We start from the raw sequence: 20,972 nt of genomic DNA, 5'->3' as shown, positions 1-20,972 counted from the left end.
GTCGTGGAGCGCTGAAAGGAGCCACTTTGTGTGATGTATCATGTACAACTGTACCCTTTATAGGTAAGCGACCACCCTTCGACATCGTGCGCAACGGACGCATCGCATTCAGTATTTTCTTTGTATAGAAATTCACTCAAGTGCGTCCACTTCATAGGCATTGCCGACGTCGTTTATCCATACATTTATGAAAATCTGTTTCGTCCGGTACCTACGATACCGATAGGCCTACCTTATACGTCCGGTGCAGCCTGGACAGTAAGCGAATGACGCTAATCTCACTATTTGCCACCGACACGTTAAGAATAAGGAAGACGTAGATGAACTGTGTGAATGTAAATACAAAGCAGAAGCAGAGTGAATGAAAGCATTACTCAAGACAGAGTGTTCAAGAGTTTATGTTTCTTATGGTTGTTGAATGATAATGCAAGAACTTTTGAATATATACAGTCTTTTAATCACGTAACTTTACAATATTTGGTAATTCTGAGAAAATGCGTGCGCTTCGCTGTACAGTCGGTTAGCGTCTGCTGGCCGGCGCGCGGAGGGGCGGTGGGGCGGCGGGGCCGCGGTGCGGGAGGAGGCGGCGTCTGGGCATCGTGACGTCATTTGACCATGCGAGCAAAGTTGTGGCGTTAACAATCTGGGGGCCCTTGAAAACCACCGTTTTCAAGCTTCTCATAGACTGGAAGTGGAACCACCTTGTTAACAGCACGACGTTCGACTCCTCTTGTCGTTAAGAAGTCTGCCACTCTGCACACTCCGTCTGTGCCAGGATAGGTTTTATGAACTCGACCCAGTTTCCACAACATGGGTGGTAAGTTATTATCTTTAAGCACAACCATTGCTCCTTCACGAAGATTGCTTTCGGGAGTTCGCCATTTCGTACGGTTTTGAAGTTCAGCCAGGTATTCCTTTCGCCACCGGTCCCAGAAGTGCTGCCGTAGCTTCTCGATGTGCTCGTATCTGGTGATGTTCTTCAGTGCGATCTGAGGTGACGGCAGCGCCGTGAGGGGACGCCCGATGAGGAAGTGCCCTGGAGTGAGAGGAGAAAGGTCGCGTGGGTCAGGTGATAATGGTGTTAGGGGTCGGGAGTTGAGGACGGCTTCTATTTGAGTAAACAGCGTACTCAACTCCTCGAATGTTAAGCTAGCATTACCCATAATGCGTTTGAGGTGATGTTTAGCACTTTTAATGCCTGACTCCCAAATTCCTCCAAACGTTGGTGAGTAGGGGGGGGTAAATATAAATTTAATTTCAGAGAATTCATGAGTACTTTTAAGACTGGAACGGAGAACCTTATTTAATTCATTTTTACTGCCTACAAAAGTTGTGGAATTGTCGCAGTACAATTTTTCCATTTTTCCTCTTCTTGAAATAAACCTTCGCAGAGCAAGAATGAAGGCTGCAGAGCTGAGGTCACTAACAAGTTCTAGGTGTAGGGCCTTAGTAGTGAAGCACACAAATAAGCATAAATAGCACTTACTTATTGAGTTACCACGACCCTTTTTACTAGATATGTAGAAAGGACCACCATAATCAACACCACAAATTTGAAATGGTAGTGCAGCATTAACCCTGTCTGAAGGAAGATTGCCCATCAACGGTTCCGCAGCTTTACCGCGTAGGCGGGCACACAATGTGCAGTTTCTTACAATATTTCTGGCTAAATTTCTACCACCTAGTGGCCAGTATTGTTCTCTAAAGGAGCTGAGGAGCAGTTGAGGACCGGCGTGTAAAAGACGTAGGTGCTCGGCTTCCATTAAGAGTTTGGTGAAAACATGTTTACCATCTAATAATGCTGGACTCTTTTTATGCATGTCACAGTCAACGTTATGAAGCCGACCACCTACTCTCAACACTCCATTATTGTCGATGAATGGTGACAACTGTAATATTTTAGATTTAGGTTTCAAGGATTGTTTTTTATGTAAAGTATCTAACTCGGAGGAAAATGCTGATTGCTGAGAAAGTTTTACAAGGTAAGTAAGTGAATTTTCTATTTCATTAGGTTGTAAAATTTCTGTTTGTATTTTATTTATGTTTTTGCAATTATTTATGAATCTTAATACGTATGCAATTATTCTTATTAATTTGTTAGAATTAGAGTAATCAGAAAAATTTATCAGATCATCTGTTTTTAACTCTGTACTAACGTTTGTTTTTATTTCAGGTAAATCGAGTTTTGTTCTTGGATCTTTAGGCCATTCAGTTTCATCTTTTTTAAGATAGTCGGGACCATGCCACCACAACGTTGAAGATTGAAGTTCAATTGGGTCTATACCGCGGGAAGCTAGGTCACTAGGATTCATGGAGGTAGGAACCCATCTCCAGGTATCCTCAGAGGTTAATTCATGTATCTCTTGGATGCGATTACAAACGAAAGTTTTAAGTACTTTTGGTTGTGTTTTGATCCAACCAAGGACTATTGTTGAATCTGTCCAAAATGTTTTCTTTGTAACCGTACCTCGGAGAGCAGTGGTCACTCTGTCGGCGAGCCTGGCGCCCAACAGCGCACCGCATAGCTCCAGACGCGGAATGGTCGCTGTTTTAAGTGGAGCTACCCGGGACTTTGAACATAATAAACGTACGTTCACATCTCCCGCGTCATTTGTGGACCGCAGATATACACAAGCTGCATATGCGGCTTGACTTGCGTCCACAAATACTTCAAGACTGACGTTTGATGGTGAAGTACAAATGGCATGTCTGGGAACTGAAATTGAACCTAAAATATGAATATTTTGAAATAATGAATTCCATAATTTAGTAATATCCCTAGGTACGGGATCATCCCATTCTAGCTTTAAGAGCCACAAGTTTTGTAACATAATTTTAAGTGTTATTACGCAAGCACTAAGTAACCCAAGAGGATCGAATATCTTACATGAGTTAGACAATATCAGCCTTTTAGTGAGAGTTTCAAAACCAGTATCAGTTTTAACTGAAAATTTAAGGTGATCAGGATTAGGAGACCACAGTAATCCTAACACATTTGATTCATTGTCTAGATTAAGAGATAGTGACTCTGTTTCGTGTGAAAAAATCTGAGGACAGTTTGTTCTGAATTTATGAATGGGGAAACAAGCTGAATCTAGGACATTTGTTACGGATTGATAAATATGACGTAATTCATCTTCTGAGTCACTTCCCGTAAGCAGGTCATCCATATAAAAATCATGCTCTATAACTTCACCAATGAATTCATCAGAGCACTCCCTAGCAAGCTGCAGTAAACACCTAGTGCTTAAATAAGGAGCACTAGCTGTTCCGTAGGAAACTGTTTTGAGCTGTAGGATACGTAACGGTTCCTGTTTAGATTCATCGTCACTATCTCTCCAAAGAATCATTTGAAGATGTCTTTGAGATGGATTAATTTCGACTTGACGGTACATTTTTTGGATATCGCCTGTAAGTACCCACTTATGCTGACGAAATCTAATGAGTATATCAAAGAGCTCATCTTGTACTACAGGCCCTACATGTTGAATGTCATTTAATGATTTTCCACTCGAAGTTTTGGCAGAACCGTCAAAAACTACACGTAGCTTTGTAGTTTCACTGCTTTCTCGCACAACTGCGTGATGAGGGAGATAATAGCCAAAGGGAGGTTTTTCAACTTCGGTTAAATGACCTAATGTTTCATATTCTTTTATGAAGTCAGAATATTGTTGTTTTAAGTTTATATTTTTATTAATTTTTTATTTTTTATTTTATTTATTTGGGAAAACAAACAGTCTTACATTGTATAGTAGGTATTGTAAGTATATATGTAAAATTATGTTAGTTAAACATAAGACCCACAGCGTTATCCACAGATAGGTAAACAGTATAAAAATATATGCGTGCGTTGTGTAGACGCCGACACGACAACTGTTACGCAGTACTGTATAGGTACATGTAGAGTGCTAAACTCGACACGTGCCGACGACTACACACTACTTACTACTAACATGCAACGTGTCGTACAGTATTTTTTTAAACATAGGCTTGGAATAACTAAATATATCAATATCAGAAAACATACTATTAAAGTTATTGACCAGTCTGCGTAAAGGGACGCGCTCGCCAGCGTTCGTGCGGCAAGTGCCGGGCGCGAACAGCTGGCGAACGCGCACCTCACGTCGATGTACTGTTCTAGGTACTAGATAGGCAATTTGGCTAGTTAAGTCAATACAGTCAAAGAAATTGTGACATAAACCGTACAGAATCATGGCTCCAAAGACTGTTCGCCTAGATTTTAGTGTGGGCAAGTTGTATCTCGATAGTAATTGATCATATGAAAGATATGCGCGGAAGCATCTGTAGTGCACGGCTCGAAGAAACTTTCGTTGAACCCTCTCAATGCTATCTGTATATTTATTATAGAAAGGATCCCAGACAGTGACGGCATACTCCAGTTGAGGGCGTATTAGACCTTTATATAAGTAGAGGTATGTGGAGGTACTTTTAAAATCCGTACACGCCCTTAGCACGAAGCCGCACATCTGTACAGCCTTATTTATTATTTTTCCTATGTGGAGATCAAGGTGAAGTTTTGTGTCAAGAGTAACTCCAAGGTCCCGCAGGGTATCAACTTTCTTAAGAGGAGTATTGCATAAAGCGTACTTAAATGATATGGTTTTTCGTTTTTTTGTGAAAGTTATTGTGTTACATTTGGATAGATTTAAGTGCAGTTTATTATCAATACAGTAATTACTAAAGCGATCTAAATCAGCTTGGAATAGATGACAGTCATTAACATTTTGAATTGGTCTGTAAGCTTTAAGGTCATCGGCATATAAGAGGAATTTTGAATTTTGAAAACATTGATTAATATCATTAATAAACAGTATAAATAAGAGCGGACCCAGTATTGATCCCTGCGGGACGCCTGAAGTCACTGGTAGTAAGTCAGACTGATAACCGTTGATCACGACTCGTTGACTCCTTTTGTCAATATAGGACGCGAACCAGCGCAACAAATTACCACGGATACCATTGTAGGCGATTTTTTTGAGAAGTAGCTCGTGGTCTACCTTGTCGAAGGCTTTACGGAAGTCTGTGTAGACTGCATCCACTGCGGTTCCTTTGTCCATATTTTTAAATAAATCACCAGTGAAAATCATGAGGTTTGTGACTGTCGACCTTCGTTTTACGAAACCGTGTTGTTCTTGGAGTATGGAATTATGAAGGTGTGGGTAAATTTCGTTATGGACCAACCTTTCGAAAACCTTCGACAAGATAGACAGTAGAGAGATAGGTCGGTATTCCCCTACATCGACTCTTGAACCACTTTTATGGACGGGTGCAATATTGGCGATTTTCCAGATTGACGGGAAAACACCTTTGATAACACACTCATTGAAAATGATGTGCAATGGCTTTGACAAACTGTTGGCTGTATGTACTAAAAATACAGCAGGAATACCGTCTGGGCCAGCGCTTTTAGATGTATCGAGTGTTCTCAACAATAAATTTATTTTTGACTCACTAAAATATACATTATTTATTAAAATATTGTTACTAGTTGAGTCAGGGGGAGGTGTCCAATCGTCGATATTTAATGTGGATGGCTCGTATACGGACTGGAAGAAATCGGAAAACATATTGCATATATCAACGGGGTCATTTGAAGATTGGTTATGATATGTCATGGTTGATGGTATACCAGCTCTACTCCTCCTGTTTGAAACATACGTCCAGAAATGTTTAACATTGTTGCTTATACTTTCTTCCACGGACTCTATGTACGAAGAGAAGCATTTGTCACACTCAGTCTTAAACCTAGTCCTGTATAATGAGAAAGTCTCGTAATCAGAGATATTTCTATACTTTTTCCACTTTATCCAGGCCTTGTTTTTATTTCTAGATAAGTGAATTAGGGGCGCTGAAAACCATAGGGGGTAATTCGCAGACTTAGAACTGCAGTAAGGTGTGTGATCCCTTATTATGCCATAAAGAGTATTATAAAAAGTATCAATCATATCATCGACAGATAAGTTGCAAAGTAAGCTCTCCCAGTTTATTGCAGTTAAATCCAGATTAATTTTCGAATAATTAGCTTTATGGTAATTTAATTTCTTAATTTTGCGACGTTTTAAGGGGATAGGACCAGAGCCGGTGGATGTTGTAGTGACAAAAGGTGGATGAAATGCATCTACTTTTGACAGTGTGATATTAGGTGCGTAAGTGTTGCAGTCAGTATTAGAGATAAGTAAGTCTAAGGTATTTCCGTGGTGGTTTTGTAGTACATTATACTGAAGTGCGCCCTGAAACGACATAAAGTTCCCAAGCTCCATACCAATGGGAGAGACGCTAGAGCAGATTAGACCTCTTGTGTTAGGATCATTGGGTGACCAGTCTACATTAGCTAAGTTATAGTCGCCAAAAAGATAGAACTTATCAACAGTAGTACTTGTGAGCAGTCCATTTAGAGACTTTAGCAGTAAAGTGTATGAGCTCTCTGGAGATTTTGGAGGAAGGTACACAGCGCTTATGATGTGATGTTTAGTACGGTCAGAACTAGGTAACTGAATAATTACGTGTTCCATAAGAGAGCTGTATGTGTCAGGCAGTGGAACTTGTGTGGGGCGAAGTTCCTTTGAGACTGCGATAAATACGCCGCCACCGTCCTTTTTATTCGTGGAAACCCTATCGCGATCACATCTGAACACTATGTACCGCTGGTCTATAAACTCTCTGTCAGAGATATGCAGTGTGAGCCAAGACTCAGTAATAACGATGACATCGTACGAGAAAGATAAGATATTCATATACAGAGTGTGCGTCTTCGTGCGAAGACCTCTACAGTTTTGGTAATAGATGGAAATATTATCGGTAGCCATTTAACAGATGAATTACGAATAAGATGATATTAAATCAGGAAATTTTAGTATCGCTTAAAGAAAGCGAATCGGAATTCAAGTTACCCACACTAATGTTTAGCCTAAGATGTTTAACAATAATTATTGTTATAATATTTGATGCAACCGATTTGATACATAATAAAATTATATTTCTGATTCGACACTTGAATAAAAAGCATGCAACTAAAGATACAACTAAAATAGCCCTAATATTTAACATTATCAGAATCTGGTTTAAGTTTTTATTAGTAAAATTTTGTTAATTTCTCTGATATTTCTTTAGTGGAATTACAATGATGCACCTTCGTCTTTTGTGAATTATTATGCATATTAAGAGGCCCAGCTACAATGAACCCTAATTGTGAACTCTGAAGTATGGGTTTATCGAACCCTAACTTGATTTGTTTTGGGAGCAATATGTCATAAAATACTTCAGCGCCTAGGAGCATATCGATCTCTGAAGGACGATAAAACTCAGGGTCAGCTAACTGAATGACCGAAGGCATGTTTAAGTCGGAGAGATTAATCTCATTATTAGGTAAGTATCCCGTAATATTAGGTAGGACTAAGCAATTTAATGTTTTGCTATACGAGTTAACCAATGATTGTACTGAAATTTCACACATGTCTGCAATGTGACTCTTAGCACCGTTTACTCCAGCAATGCAGACTGATGAACCGATGTTTTTACTAATTAGACCCATTTTATTTTTTAGGTTTTCAGTTATAAATGAAGATTGTGATCCAGCATCTACAAGGCAACGAGCTTGGTAAGTTTTATTATTTTTAAGATTTTTTACTTTTACTAAAGCAGTACCCAGAAGTACCTGACCAGATGATAAAGCTGGGGGAATGGGCACGGAATGTAAACAAGTACTGTTATTTTGTCCTAATGAGTTATCATTTTTCTCATCAATGTGAAGTAAAGTGTTATGCTTCTTTTGGCAGATGCGGCAAGAACCTTGTAGCCAACATTGAGATGCTTCATGACCTCGGCGAAGACAATTCGAGCAGAGGTTCAACTTCAAGGCCTCACTCGACTTGTCCTCCGGTGACAACTTACTAAAGTTAGAACATTCAAGTATGCGATGACCTTTATTACAGAAAGGACATTTAAATTGTTTTTTGTCAACTGATGAAATAAATGCCTTTGTAATTTTAAGTGGTTCTTTTTGGGGTAAACTGTGTTTACGATTATCATATTTACTATCGCTTCTATTAAGTTGCATCATTTCAAGGACGTCTGCGCGACTACGTAAATACTTAATAAAGTCAGATAAAGTTGGTAAGTTGGGGAAGCTATTTTTATGTTCCTCCCATTTCCTACCCGTGATGGGATCAAGTTTATTTGAAAACAAATAAATGATTAAGACATCCCAGTGGTCTGTGTGTTGGCCTAATGATTCAAGGGCCCTAAGGTTTTTTTGTATGTGATCGATGAGATAACGAAGAGATTTATGTGACTCTTTATTAAGGGAATCAAAATTAAATAACGCCTTTAAGTGGTTATTAATTAAGATCTTTTCATTATCATATCGTTCACGTAATAAATTCCAAGCTACATTATAATTAATGGATGTAAACTCGATCGATTTTATTACGACTGCGGCACTACCTTCTAAAGAGGAACGCAAATAGTGGTATTTATTTATGTCAGGAATAGCCTCATTCGAATGTATTAAGGATACGAATGTGTCTCTGAATTCTAGCCATTTAATGTAATTCCCGTCGAAAGTAGGCAGTTTTATTGTAGGTAACTTAATGTTGGTCATCATGTTGTCTGAACTTAATGAGGCAGACCTGACCGATTTTGAATTATGCTCCTTCTCATTGTTAGGTGAAGAATCAATAATTTCCTGAGCTAAAGAAATTACCGAATAAAAAATACTTTCAACAGCATCTCGCTCGGATAATAAAGTTTGTTGATCTGTATTTGTGGATTTAACTTCTATTGTAGTTTGAATTGAATCAAAATCAGCAAATAATGATTGCATTTTTTGTAACCGAAGAGTTAAATCATTTATCTCGGATTTACTTATTTTATCAATTGGTATTTTAGATAACGTGTCAACTCGATCCTTAAACATGGTTAAACGACCCTTAATAGAACCCCTCTGCCTTACTAAGTTAATTAAAATCTTTTGATCAGCATCAGATACAGCCTCCATTTCCTCACTCATGTTATTAGGCATAATAAGAAAAAATACTACTCAGGCTCAAATCAATAAAAGGAAAAATAATTTAAAGGGCAAACCAAATCCAATGAACGGGGTAAGGTTCTTCGTTCCGAAGTCTCGAAGCAGAAAGAACGAAGAGGGTAGGCAGGCACCGCGCGCCGCGCCGGCGCAACGGTCACTTGGGGAGATCACGCAGCGGTCACAGCGGGCGGGCCAACCTGAAATATTTTCGGCAAATCTATCTAAAATATATGCGTAGATAGTTGCAACGGCAGGGCAAGGCTGACTATGGCTTAAAGCAAGTGCAAAATAATGAAAATAATGCTAAACATTCACTATGTTTTTTATACTAATGGAAAGTAAAATAGCTTGGACACTAATTGCGTAACGGCTAATGATTATGATTAATATAGCAAGAGGGAACTATTTAAATAGTATTTAAGTATTTTTATGCTATTATGTATGTATTATGCTAAGCAAACTATTTTATGTCTTTGCAACGTAATAATATAATGTAATTTATAATGTAACAGCTGAGCGCACAATGAAGTTATGTGGATAGCAATAGCTAATAAAGTACGAGTACGGCTTACTAAATAGAAGCTGGAAAAGGAATATAGGTAAAGGAAAAGGAAACGAGCACTCCCCTCTGATAGTCCACGTAGCCGGCGGCAGCACGGCAGCGGTCCCGGATCACACCTCCAGGTGATAATGTCTCCAGGCGGCAGGCTGTCTCGGCTTGAGCTCCCGGCAGCAGGCAGGCAGGCGGCAGGCAGGCAAGCGTCAGGCTTGCAGGCAGCAGGTGGACCCCGGCTCGCGATTTATAACGGCTTTTTCTTCCCAGGAATTTAACGGTTTTCCATGTACCGCACAAGTTCGTGTCGTTTTATGTCCTGTCACGGTCGCCACTTGTTCAAGAGTTTATGTTTCTTATGGTTGTTGAATGATAATGCAAGAACTTTTGAATATATACAGTCTTTTAATCACGTAACTTTACAATATTTGGTAATTCTGAGAAAATGCGTGCGCTTCGCTGTACAGTCGGTTAGCGTCTGCTGGCCGGCGCGCGGAGGGGCGGTGGGGCGGCGGGGCCGCGGTGCGGGAGGAGGCGGCGTCTGGGCATCGTGACGTCATTTGACCATGCGAGCAAAGTTGTGGCGTTAACACAGAGTGATAAGCTACGTGACATGACAAGCAAAGCCGAGCCTAAATTAAGAAATGGCTGATGATAATGATGACGTATGGTATGTAGGTACTGTCGGAGAGTTTGGACAAATTCAAGCGGACAGATGGGATTGGATACGATCCTTACTATGCACGCAAGATATTTATGAGACTAAGGGCCTGTTTCACAATGTCTTGGTAACAGCTACCTGTGGAATAAAATACTTGCTGTACTAAAACATAATTATAGAGAGTGACAGCATGTCTTTTATCCATCAGGTAGCCATTATCCAGACATTGTGAAACAAGGCCTTATACTCTGCTTGTACAATGGGATGCACGAAAAGATCCACGGGAAGCCTCCTCTATTGACATAGTTATACATTAATACATACTTTTTATTTATAAATCCGGCGCACCCAGGGCTCCTAGGTTGACTCTAATCTGACTGGCCAATAACCGTAGTATAACAGCCTCTGATAGTGTTTTTCAGCGACAAACTAAGAAGAAAGTAACATGCTAAAGTATATTTATTATCTAGTCAAAATTAATGTTTTATAGTCTTGTCTCGTTTGCGAGCCAGACTATCTCCCAGAGGGATGTGTGCACGCCTGAAATATTTAGTAGTCTGGAATAACTAATATGTGTGTAGTTTTGTACGTAGTACTGGCTCTTCATGGGACGATATGGGTGCCCGACGTTGGAAATACTTTACCAACGCAACGTACTAAATTATATCTCCAGTAAAACCGCTCAACGTGTTTCAAAATTGTAATTAAATTATGCTTTTACTATGAACATAAATCCAGACTAAAGTAAATGAAGATCTTTTTATGAATCCATAACACGCAGTTGTCGTAAAGCAGGGAAAATTGCTAATCTTATCGCATGATATGGAAATGCGATGCTCGTTTATTAATATCTAATGTTTTATTCATGTAACAATCATCAGTTATCAACTCTTCTAAGCTATGAAATTCAGGATGAATTATGCAGAAGACAATTTTCTGTAAAACTTGATATAGAAGTAGCAATACAATGTGCATGTTCAAGCTTCATTATGTTACGTAACGACGTGATAAAAAACAAATTACTCGGCACAGTCCACCGCCAGTGTACTTTAAATATAAGTAATACATATTTTCGGACCAAACTCGAACAAAGGTACAGTGGAAGACATATCTTACTTACTCATAAATTTTGTGATACGGTTTTTACATCGCATATTCGCCCTCGAGTGTACATAAACGTGGGAGCATTAGTGTCGGCCCCCGGGCCCGGCGGTAATTTGCTAAATCCATGTTGTTGGACTCACAGAAAAAAACAACACAGAAAGTTACCGCCAAGACCACATCGCACCAGCGGTTTGCCGTTCCGTACGTTTTTATTTTAGATTCTTTGGAAGTTTTACTTCGACAGCTCTCTCGGAACTTAGCTCTAACTCAAAGGGATGTATGCAGATTTATTACATAAATATTCACAGCGTTTACCAATTCCTTGCAGTAGGTGCTCCCGGTTTTCTATTCGTCGCAATGTACTGGGATTTTTCAGGCACATTTAGATATAGTTACCGCTTTATTTATTTTGTGTAAAATGAAACGAGTGACTGTCAATATGGTAAGAGGGAGGGATCTGCTTTGACAATTCAAAGCGAACTGAACTGAAAGCTTTTTTTTTAATTTTCAGCAGACCCCTAAAGATCATTCTGTGTTTTGTTGAAATTAGTTGACCTTTGACCGCTGCTGTCGCGACACAATCCACGGAAACAAAGTGCTTACAATGTACACTCGAGCACGCTCACCTGAGCGCAGTCCTTGTATTAAATTCCAACTTTTTAGTTTTAATCCTGGCTTTCTGCCAGCCTCTTAGCTTTCTTCCCACTTTCTTTGGCTTAACAGACGTCCATTGTATAGCAAGTGTTGGTCGAGCAATCTTATTTTTCTTTCTTTTCAGCAAGGAAAAGGAACTAGGTCGTGTTTACCAATAAAGCGTACGTATGCAGAATGACATAGGACTCTTATATGTTAGGAAAACGGCAAAACCTTGACATTTATTTCCCTTCTATATTACATTACATAAGAGTAATCTAGCTAGGCCGCCATGACATAAAGCTAACACACTCAGTTAATGATATTTCTCTAAAGGTCCTCTATACTTAGAACAAGCTATTTTTGTATACATGTTATTATTTATAGGTAACTTAAGTGAATTTTGTGATGAAAGGGTTGATATTGATACCTCAGAAAAGGCCCCTTTCCGTTTAGTATATCACTTTTGCAACATTATGCACAAAGGAAGACAAAGTGTTGCTCGTTCTTAATTTGTTCTTGGAAAGATCTAAATTTGTACAACGTCTACTGACTCCTGCATTCAGAGTTGCTTCTCCCGTAGATAAATATGCTCATATTAAAGTTGGGTAAAATTTATTAATAGTCACTAACAAAATTCCCGAGAAAGTGTGCCCATTATTCTTCCTCCCCATATTTTACGCTGTGCAACTAAATGCATATGTTATCACGGCCAGACGTTTTTAACGTAGACCCTAGTAACAGTTAAAAGGTTGAACCTCTCCCCCCCTAGGTATTATAAAAAGTAGACTACTATCGTTCTGATTCAAAACCGGTTTTAGTCCAGGGATTTCATTATATATCAGTGTAAAGCCCATCTAAATGGGAACTATTATAGGATATAGATATTTAGCCCCTGTTTCACAATGTCTGGTTAGTCGCTACCTATCGGATAAAATACATGCTGTCACTGTCTAAAAAATAATAACAGAGAGTGACAGCATGTATTTTATCCGTCAGGTAGCCACTAACCAGACATTGTGAAACAGACCCTTAGTGTTCGTTTTATAATGGGGGGTCAGTTTATTGACTTTGGTAGCAAAAACAGCAGGTGTTTGTGGCTGGACAAACAAGAGAGATTCTCCTATTATGGGACCCATTCAACCGTGGTATGGGGTATTTCAATTTTAGAACAATTATTAAGTAAAGGTACCTATATACAGCGTGTTAAATAAAACAAAGCTATAGTTAGCCGAAAGGGGGTTGACTAAAGCGGTCTTCTGCTCGACTTTTGAAAATTTACTTTTAAAAGATGTAGTTTAAAATAAGGTTTTTTGGCCGTAGAACAAAAGTTGTTTAGAATGACGGACTGAGTCACAGATTTACTATACCACTTTTGCAACACCCTGTAGAATTATAGTATAAACATTGATTAAGTAGTTAAATTCCGCAAACATTCTAGATATCCCTACTTCTGTTAATTTCACGCTTGTTCTAAGTAGTTTTGTTTATCTTTTAACCTTTGTGTTGTTATTTGTCTTGGAATTCATTCATGACCAATGAACTCTCCTGTTTTAGTCCGAAGGTTGTTCATAGTAATGTGCTATAATTACCTTCGAGTACGGTAGAAGCCTTCCATTCAATGTCGCGCCAAAATAAATGTACGTTTTATGATAATATTGATCATTTTAAATGGTCTGGCTGGCAGCTCATTTAATTTTCTTGTCCCATTTTGATGTAGGTATCTATACGGTAGGAAAACCTCCTTAAGTGTATTTATGCAGCATCGGATTTTAATTAAGTATTTAATAGGTGATATTTAGTGTCTTGTGATTAAGGGTTTTATAACTATGAACAGGGTCTAACTTTGGCTAGGTTATGGTGAACCAAAGTTGATCAGATACATTCAATGGAAGTTGCCATCTTTCTTACTTATATGCTACACACATACGTATGTACTTTACTTACTATATGACTCGTGTAGCTCTGGCATTAGAAAAACAAAACAGACGTAGGTATACAATACACCCGACTCCGCGTTGTTCTATGGTAGGTACCAACATAATTAGTTGCTCCCTTGCTCAGCTTGCAATACCTTCAAGGCAACGAGAAAGCTCTTTACGAGCTTTGACATAAAATTCATACGTGACATCGTGACGAGTGCACCTTTAAAATTGTTCATAAACAGAATTTGGTGCCATTGTTTAGGACAAAGGCTTAAATTGAAAGGGCGCGCAGAACAATAGCGGTAGCCATTACATAGGTACTGCGTATGCATTATAAATATGTATATGCGTACTATGTGCTGTGTACGCAGCAATATCTACCAACATATTTCCTGTACAGTATACCACTGCTTCCAGTGATTTTGTTACCATAATTAGTATAATTACCCGTTCTATACGAATTGTGTTTTCGGCGCATTGTGATTGTGAAGTTCATAAAAAGATTTATTACAGCCTATCCCGTTTATACAGCGGTCTAAGGATTATCTATAAATCGTTATCGAACGCTGCCGCTGTGGTTAGTTCCAAAGTTGGTCTTTGAGGAAATTTCCCGCCCTACTTACCATGTTTCAGAAACCAGTATTGTAAACCCAATGTTAGCCGCGTTGAATTAATCCATTATTGATTTTACGTAGTAGGTAGGCGTCTGTGCAGAGAGTAACAATTCCAACGAATACAATTTGAGAGTGATTCCATTGAAAACCACGAACAATAACAGATCTGCAAAGCAGCATATCAAACGGCGCATCGATTCTGGCTCATTTCATTGTTTTCTAATCCCATCCATTATACACACTGCACCATCTGACCGAGTTGTTCCCAGAACTGGATAATCGCTGTTTTTCTACTCGTAAACTTCTCTTTCATCGTAAGTGAGAGATGGCTCTAATTACTCAAGCGCAACAGTCCTGAATCAGCTTGTTACTGAGCCATTAATAGCCAATTGGCCATGCTACCAATTTATGATATGTATTTTTTATAATTTATTTTGAAAATATAGACCATTTTAAGAAACTAATTTCGTTATTTTTGAGTTTTATTCATTACAACTATTTTTTAAATAATTTTAAAATTTAGCCGGCTGAATGGATGTATGACGTCACTGAACCAATACTAAATTAAATATCTTTGCCTGCGCCACAAAAAAAGCAAGTGTCACTTAACGTCAGTGAGGTAGAATGTCATTGTCATCTGTCATCTAACTCTTAACCTACAAATAATACTCTGTGAAGCAATAATACTCACTGAAGAAATACTATCTCTGTTCTTGTTGTCATCGTAGTATCCACTGGTTTATTATTTATTCGTAGTAGAGATTCAAAACAAGGTAGAAAATAAATAAATAAAATCAATAAAGAGAAATAAACACACGGGCACCTACTCTGTGCACACGGGTGACACGGGCTGTGAGGTTCATAAGTCATAAGTCATAAGTCATTTATTCATAATATTACGATTACATGTCAAAATTTAAATACATAATAATAATTTACAATTACCAATAATTAATTACCTTTAGTAGATATAATGTCACAATATAATTATAAGATTATAAAAATAATCATTATTACACAATGTATAAATAAGTTAATAAAATTAATTTAATTAATTTAAATTGAATAAAAGATTAACTAGGTCGAACATTCAATTGATAAATTCGTCAAATCTATAGAACGCTTGCTCGACAAGCCAGCGTTTTAGTGCGGACTTGAACCGATCATGGCCAGGTGCTTCCGTGATGGCAATAGGCAGCTTATTATACACCGCGGGTCCCATGACATGGGTGAGCTTCCCAGACTTGGCCAGCCCGCGGCCCAGGGCCGTCAGTTTGTTGGCCCGGCGCGTATTGCGATGGTGCACGTCGCCGTGGGTTTGGTAGGAGTCGTAGTTGTCTCGGACGTACATCGCTACCTGGTAAATCACTATGGAGGGCAGCGTCATGATGCCTAGCGACTTAAAGTACGGCCTCGCGGAGGTGTCCTGCGACACGCGTGCGATGGCTCTGACGGCCCGCTTCTGCATTCTAAAGGCGCGCTCCCAGTCGGCGGCGCGCCCCCAGAGCTCGGCGCCGTACTGCAGCAGCGAGTGCACGGTGGCGAAGTAGCAGGTGCGGACCACCTCGGCGGGCACGGTGCGCGCCAGGCGGTTCAGCGCGAAACATGCGCTGCCCAACTTTCCGCAAACTTTATCGATGTGAGCATCCCAGGTCAACCCTCTGTCGAGTATAAAACCCAAGAAGGTGGCGGCTTTGGTTTGTTCGACGACTGCATCACCCGCTCGTACCGAGATGGCTTTCGGTGGTTGGCCAGCAAGGTTGAAATGTATGAACTGGGTCTTGCTGATGTTCAAAACCATTCCGTTCATTCCAAACCACTGAGCGAGTTTTGTAGCCGTCTCGTTTAAACGCTGCTCCAGTTGCTCGATGTTGGGAGCGACGACTACTCCCGCCACATCGTCCGCGTACATTAGCATGTGCGCAGTATCGATGCTTTGGGGCAGGTCATTCAGGAGGAGCGAAAACATAATATTCGACAGCGAGGAACCCTGGGCTACCCCCATCGTTGTAGTCAGCGGATCAGACCTAATAGAACCTCCTTCGCCCACTACAACTTGCGACCTCTGGCGCATGGAATTAGTCAGTAGGGCGAGAGAAGGTCCACTAATGCCATAGTAATTCATTTTGGTAGCGAGTACGTCGTGGTTGGCTACGTCGAAGGCCTTGGACAGGTCGCAGAATACGACAGCAACCTGCAACTTGTTCTCCCTCGCTCCCACGACTCGGCGGCGGCGGTTCACAGAGTACATGAGGTTTGCGTTTATTGACGTTTGACGTTTACTTTTGTTTTGTAGACAAATGCATTCTGTGCATATATCCTAATCAGTATGTAATGTGACGTCATAGAAAGGACAAATGAAGGTTATTAGTTTTTATTAAATAATTAAAAAAATAGAGACCCAATTTAAAATCTGATGACCAGAAATTGTACGGGAAGCATATTCCTCGAAACGGTTTTAAGCATTTAATTCTTGTTCAGAAAGTTAGCATGGCCAATTAGCTTCGGTTTTCTAGCATCCTTTTCAGCTCTTAATAAACTAGATGAGTTTCTGAGAATATTTAGTGGAATGCTAATATTTAGATGACGGCAGAAGGTAGTGAGTGGGTACAGACAGGTGAACCAGCTTTTGCTGTTATTTTGTTCTTGCAAAAAACAGATATGGACATTTACGGACCCGTATACATATACCACTAATGTGTGGCTTCTGAAACGTCGCCCAATGAACTATCATCCCTGGTGTTCAATATTAAACGAATTTGCATCCAGATTTTGCGACCCGGCTAATGAAAGTCAAGGTCTCGGGCGGCGGTGTTCGGAAACGTTCGGCGACACTCGGGGCTGATCGGATCACTACCGGTCTCTGTGGACGCGATTCTGTAGCGATACGGAAATTGTGCTATAAGCTATAACTTACCCCTATGCAGTTCACGGATAATTCAGCTTTGACGTGTTTATGATTATGTGAAGCCTATAACAAGCTGATTTTGATGATAGCGGTATCGGAAAGCAACCAGAAGATGACTTAGGCTCGGCGCAATCAGGCTACCAACTATAGCCACTTAAAACACTTTTTCATACATTTTGGAGGCCCCTCGTTACAGCATGAAAATGTAACAGAAATACCACCAGTGGCTGTGGTCAGTGGTCCGTTCTGTATTGAAAAATCATCGTTATCAGTCTTTGTCCCTAAACTTGAAAGGCGACTGTGTTCGAAGGAACCTTCCACCTTAAATCCAGTGACCTTAAACCACAGAATAGCGCAGATGCAGATTGCAGTATCTGGCTAAGCTTACCGAAATTATTCCACAATGCGAGCAGAGTTCAGCAGAGTTACGATGGCTCTTGAATTGGGATGCAGATCGCGGGTCTGAAAGTGCGGCTGCAAGTTATGAGGGCACGTGCCGCGTGGCACGGCAATATGTGGCTTGTTGGAGTGTTCACAAATGTCTTATTTCTGCAAAAGCTTCTAAATGAAAAGGAAGGGTGTTTTAAGATTGCCTTATGTTTGTCTTGGGATCCGAAACGCATGGACTGCTTGTGTTTTTTCGATTGGTTTAGAGGTGTGTTGATGAAGAACGTTATCATAACGATCATCCTTGGATCGCCCACTACTGGACACAGTCCTCACCTAACGAGCGCTACAATAAGATATAAAATTTCGTTGTTCATAAGTTACCGATACAGTTGTTATCGTGGTTGTTTAATGGCTTACGTAATATTAAAATCGTCACCGCGTCGAATGTGACGAGCTGTGGTTTAGCGATGAGAATGTGACCGGTTCATTATGTGAAACGCAATTTGGTCGTTTCAGTTTCAGTGCCGAAATTCGCAATTACGAGTACAGGGGCTTCCGAACGGGCTCATTGCGCTGTGTCCACACCCTGTTACTGCGGCATTTTTATATCTATCGCTATCCCTTTGGTTCTGAAGCAGACAAATGTCGGATTTGTTGGACAATAGGGAGTGGAGATGCCTGACCCCTCTCATTAGCTGTCACTTTGAGAGGGGTCAGGTATATTTACCCCATACCGTGCCTTATATTACCTTGATTCCTTATAGATCTACTGAAGTGAATTTTTATTGTAATAGTTCTCACTAATATAGCTCAAACAAAATCAATGTCGGTTTCAAAGAAGTTACATTTAAAAACCAATTAGGCTGCAGTGGAGCTTTGGTCGGAAATTCAGTGCTTTAACGACGAGAATGTTACCGGTGGATTATTTGAAATGCAATTGCGATGTTTCCATTTCATAGTCCGTACTGGTGATTACGAGTTAAGAACCACTGTTACAATTAGCCATAATTGGACAGTTCGAATGGCATCACTGATTAATTTCATGTAAAAAACTTTGGTAGCTTACGTATACGTAGGTAATATCAGGTAATATGTAATAAGTAGTAACGCCTAGACTTGCACTGCTTTGAGATATGGAGGCTGATAGGGCGTTGATATCAGGGAAGCTTCCTCATAAAATTTTATGACGATTATCATACACATATACTGAATATCATACACATGTGTGCTTGTGGGATATAGGGTCATCTCTAACGGTTGGATAGGTATAGTGTAGGGATATGGTGCTATTGTGCTATACCATACCATGGTTATCACAAGGGATCACATAGATAGAATCCAAAAGTCTAGGCATATGTGGTCCGTTCAGGAATCTAATTCAAACTATGGCCTATCAGCCTAAGAGCCTACGTTGTTGCCAATCTCCTGGCTATCATATGCCAAAGGACGCCTTTCATTGGTAGGAGATATGAGATATCGCACAATACAAACTTTTAATCTTCTCTTCTTCTCTCAATCTTAATAATGTCCTCCTAGCCGAATTTCGACCACGGCGGCCTATCTCAATTGAGATCAGCCATCTACGCAGAAGTAGATTATAGTGCCCAAGTGTGTGCGCAGTACACAGGAACACTCTCTGTTCCATCACTCTCATAGCCCAATGGGACGGATTGAACGACACGACTGGAGAGAGCTAGGCGCAGGACCGACTGCTTTACATGCCCATCCGACAGCATGGATCGTTTCACTGTTTCGGACATCAGGTGATCAGCCTTCTATGTCCTAACCAAACTTAAAACCACAATTTAGAAACACAAATTGATGATCCCACCGGGAATCGAACCCAGGACCTCTGGGTCATGAAGCGAAGCTTCTACCACTAGACCACAGAGGCAGTTCAATCTTAATACAGAGCATTAATAGTATTCTAGTCAATTCATCCAACGTGCATTAAAGTTTTCGGGTAATGGATGTGCATAGTTTGTGTTGTGCAATATCTCCCACCCACCTGCCAACCGTGGAGGTAAGGAAATTCTGTAGCCTTGGAGATATGTCCTACGCTGAACTCTTTAAGGGCTGTATGTTACCAAAGTTAATGGACACAATCAGCAGCGCAAAGAACTTGGCGGGTGTTGCGTAACCCTCGACCACCTTCATTTAGTATTTATGAAGGCCGAAGGTTCCAGGCTTAATCGAGCTCGTTCTCGTTGCATTGCAAAGGTGTTTCTTTTGTGCTTACAGAGACTGCTTACTATCTTTTTAATGCAATTTTGTTGGCTTGTATTCGTTTTATTAGTTTAGGGTCGAGGCTTCTCTGTGCCTAAATGGTCGATATGCTTTTACTCGATTCTGAGTATATTGGAGACGAGGTCATCGAATATTATTATTTATGCATAGACTGATTTCTTATTTGTGTTTTTACTAGTTTTTAGTGAGATTTTCCAGTTGGTTGTCAATCGTGCCGACCTATTTATTTGCGTCGCTATATTTGTTTTTGTGTACCTACTTTCCATTACATTGCTCCCCTTGTTTTTCATACGGCTCAATAAACAGAAGTTAAGTGTTTTATGTGCCATTTATTGTGCTCCATCTCCCATTGTCTGTAGGAAAGTAAGTTAATAGACGTCCATTCAGCAAATATAACGTTATAAATAACACAATAAAGGAAATTACAACAATTAATAAACTTAAATATTTCATACATTTTTCACATGTTTTTTTTAGGTATTAATTTTTCCCAATTACTGTCTTTGTTCGTCCATAATCAACTCAAAGCACTGTAATATCCCTTCATCGCATGAAGATACAATTCTCTTGTAACAATACGAGTATAACTCCACAGCTTGGAGGCGTGTGGTGGTCCTGTGCGTATTTCTGTGACGAAGCAGGAGGTCACTCTACGCCGCTGCATGAGCCACTTTACCACTTTGTATTAAACGTGCCGATTGCATGACAGCTCTCGTTCGTTCGTTTGTCGTGGAGTAACCCTCCTGATTGTTGCACTCGGGATCGTGTTTCAGTTGCCTTGTCTGTAGCCCCGAGCCGTTGTAAGCATCGAGAGTGCTTCACCTCCATCCGATTATGCCACTATTATTGCAGCTTCAGGATTAGCATTCCTCAGCTTTCACATTGCCAAAA

At 40.1% G+C, this 20,972-nt stretch overlaps 1 protein-coding gene and 1 long non-coding RNA gene across 7 annotated transcripts in view; both read left to right on the top strand.

The window, feature by feature from the left end:
* Positions 1 to 20,972, top strand: part of LOC105381381 (putative oxidoreductase GLYR1 homolog) — a 69,598-nt gene that overhangs the window by 38,939 nt on the left and 9,687 nt on the right. The gene's annotated exons all lie outside the window — the stretch shown is intronic.
* LOC125489418 lies at positions 1,814 to 8,010 on the top strand. Its single transcript, XR_007266976.1, has 3 exons — positions 1,814 to 2,316; positions 7,565 to 7,618; positions 7,797 to 8,010. It is a non-coding gene; the product is annotated as an uncharacterized LOC125489418 (long non-coding RNA).

This window comes from Plutella xylostella, chromosome 14 (assembly GCF_932276165.1).
Source record: "Plutella xylostella chromosome 14, ilPluXylo3.1, whole genome shotgun sequence".
In the NCBI taxonomy this organism is placed as follows: domain Eukaryota; kingdom Metazoa; phylum Arthropoda; class Insecta; order Lepidoptera; family Plutellidae; genus Plutella; species Plutella xylostella.
The sequence above is the reverse complement of the archived record's forward strand: the minus strand, read 5'-3'. Positions and strand labels throughout refer to the sequence as shown.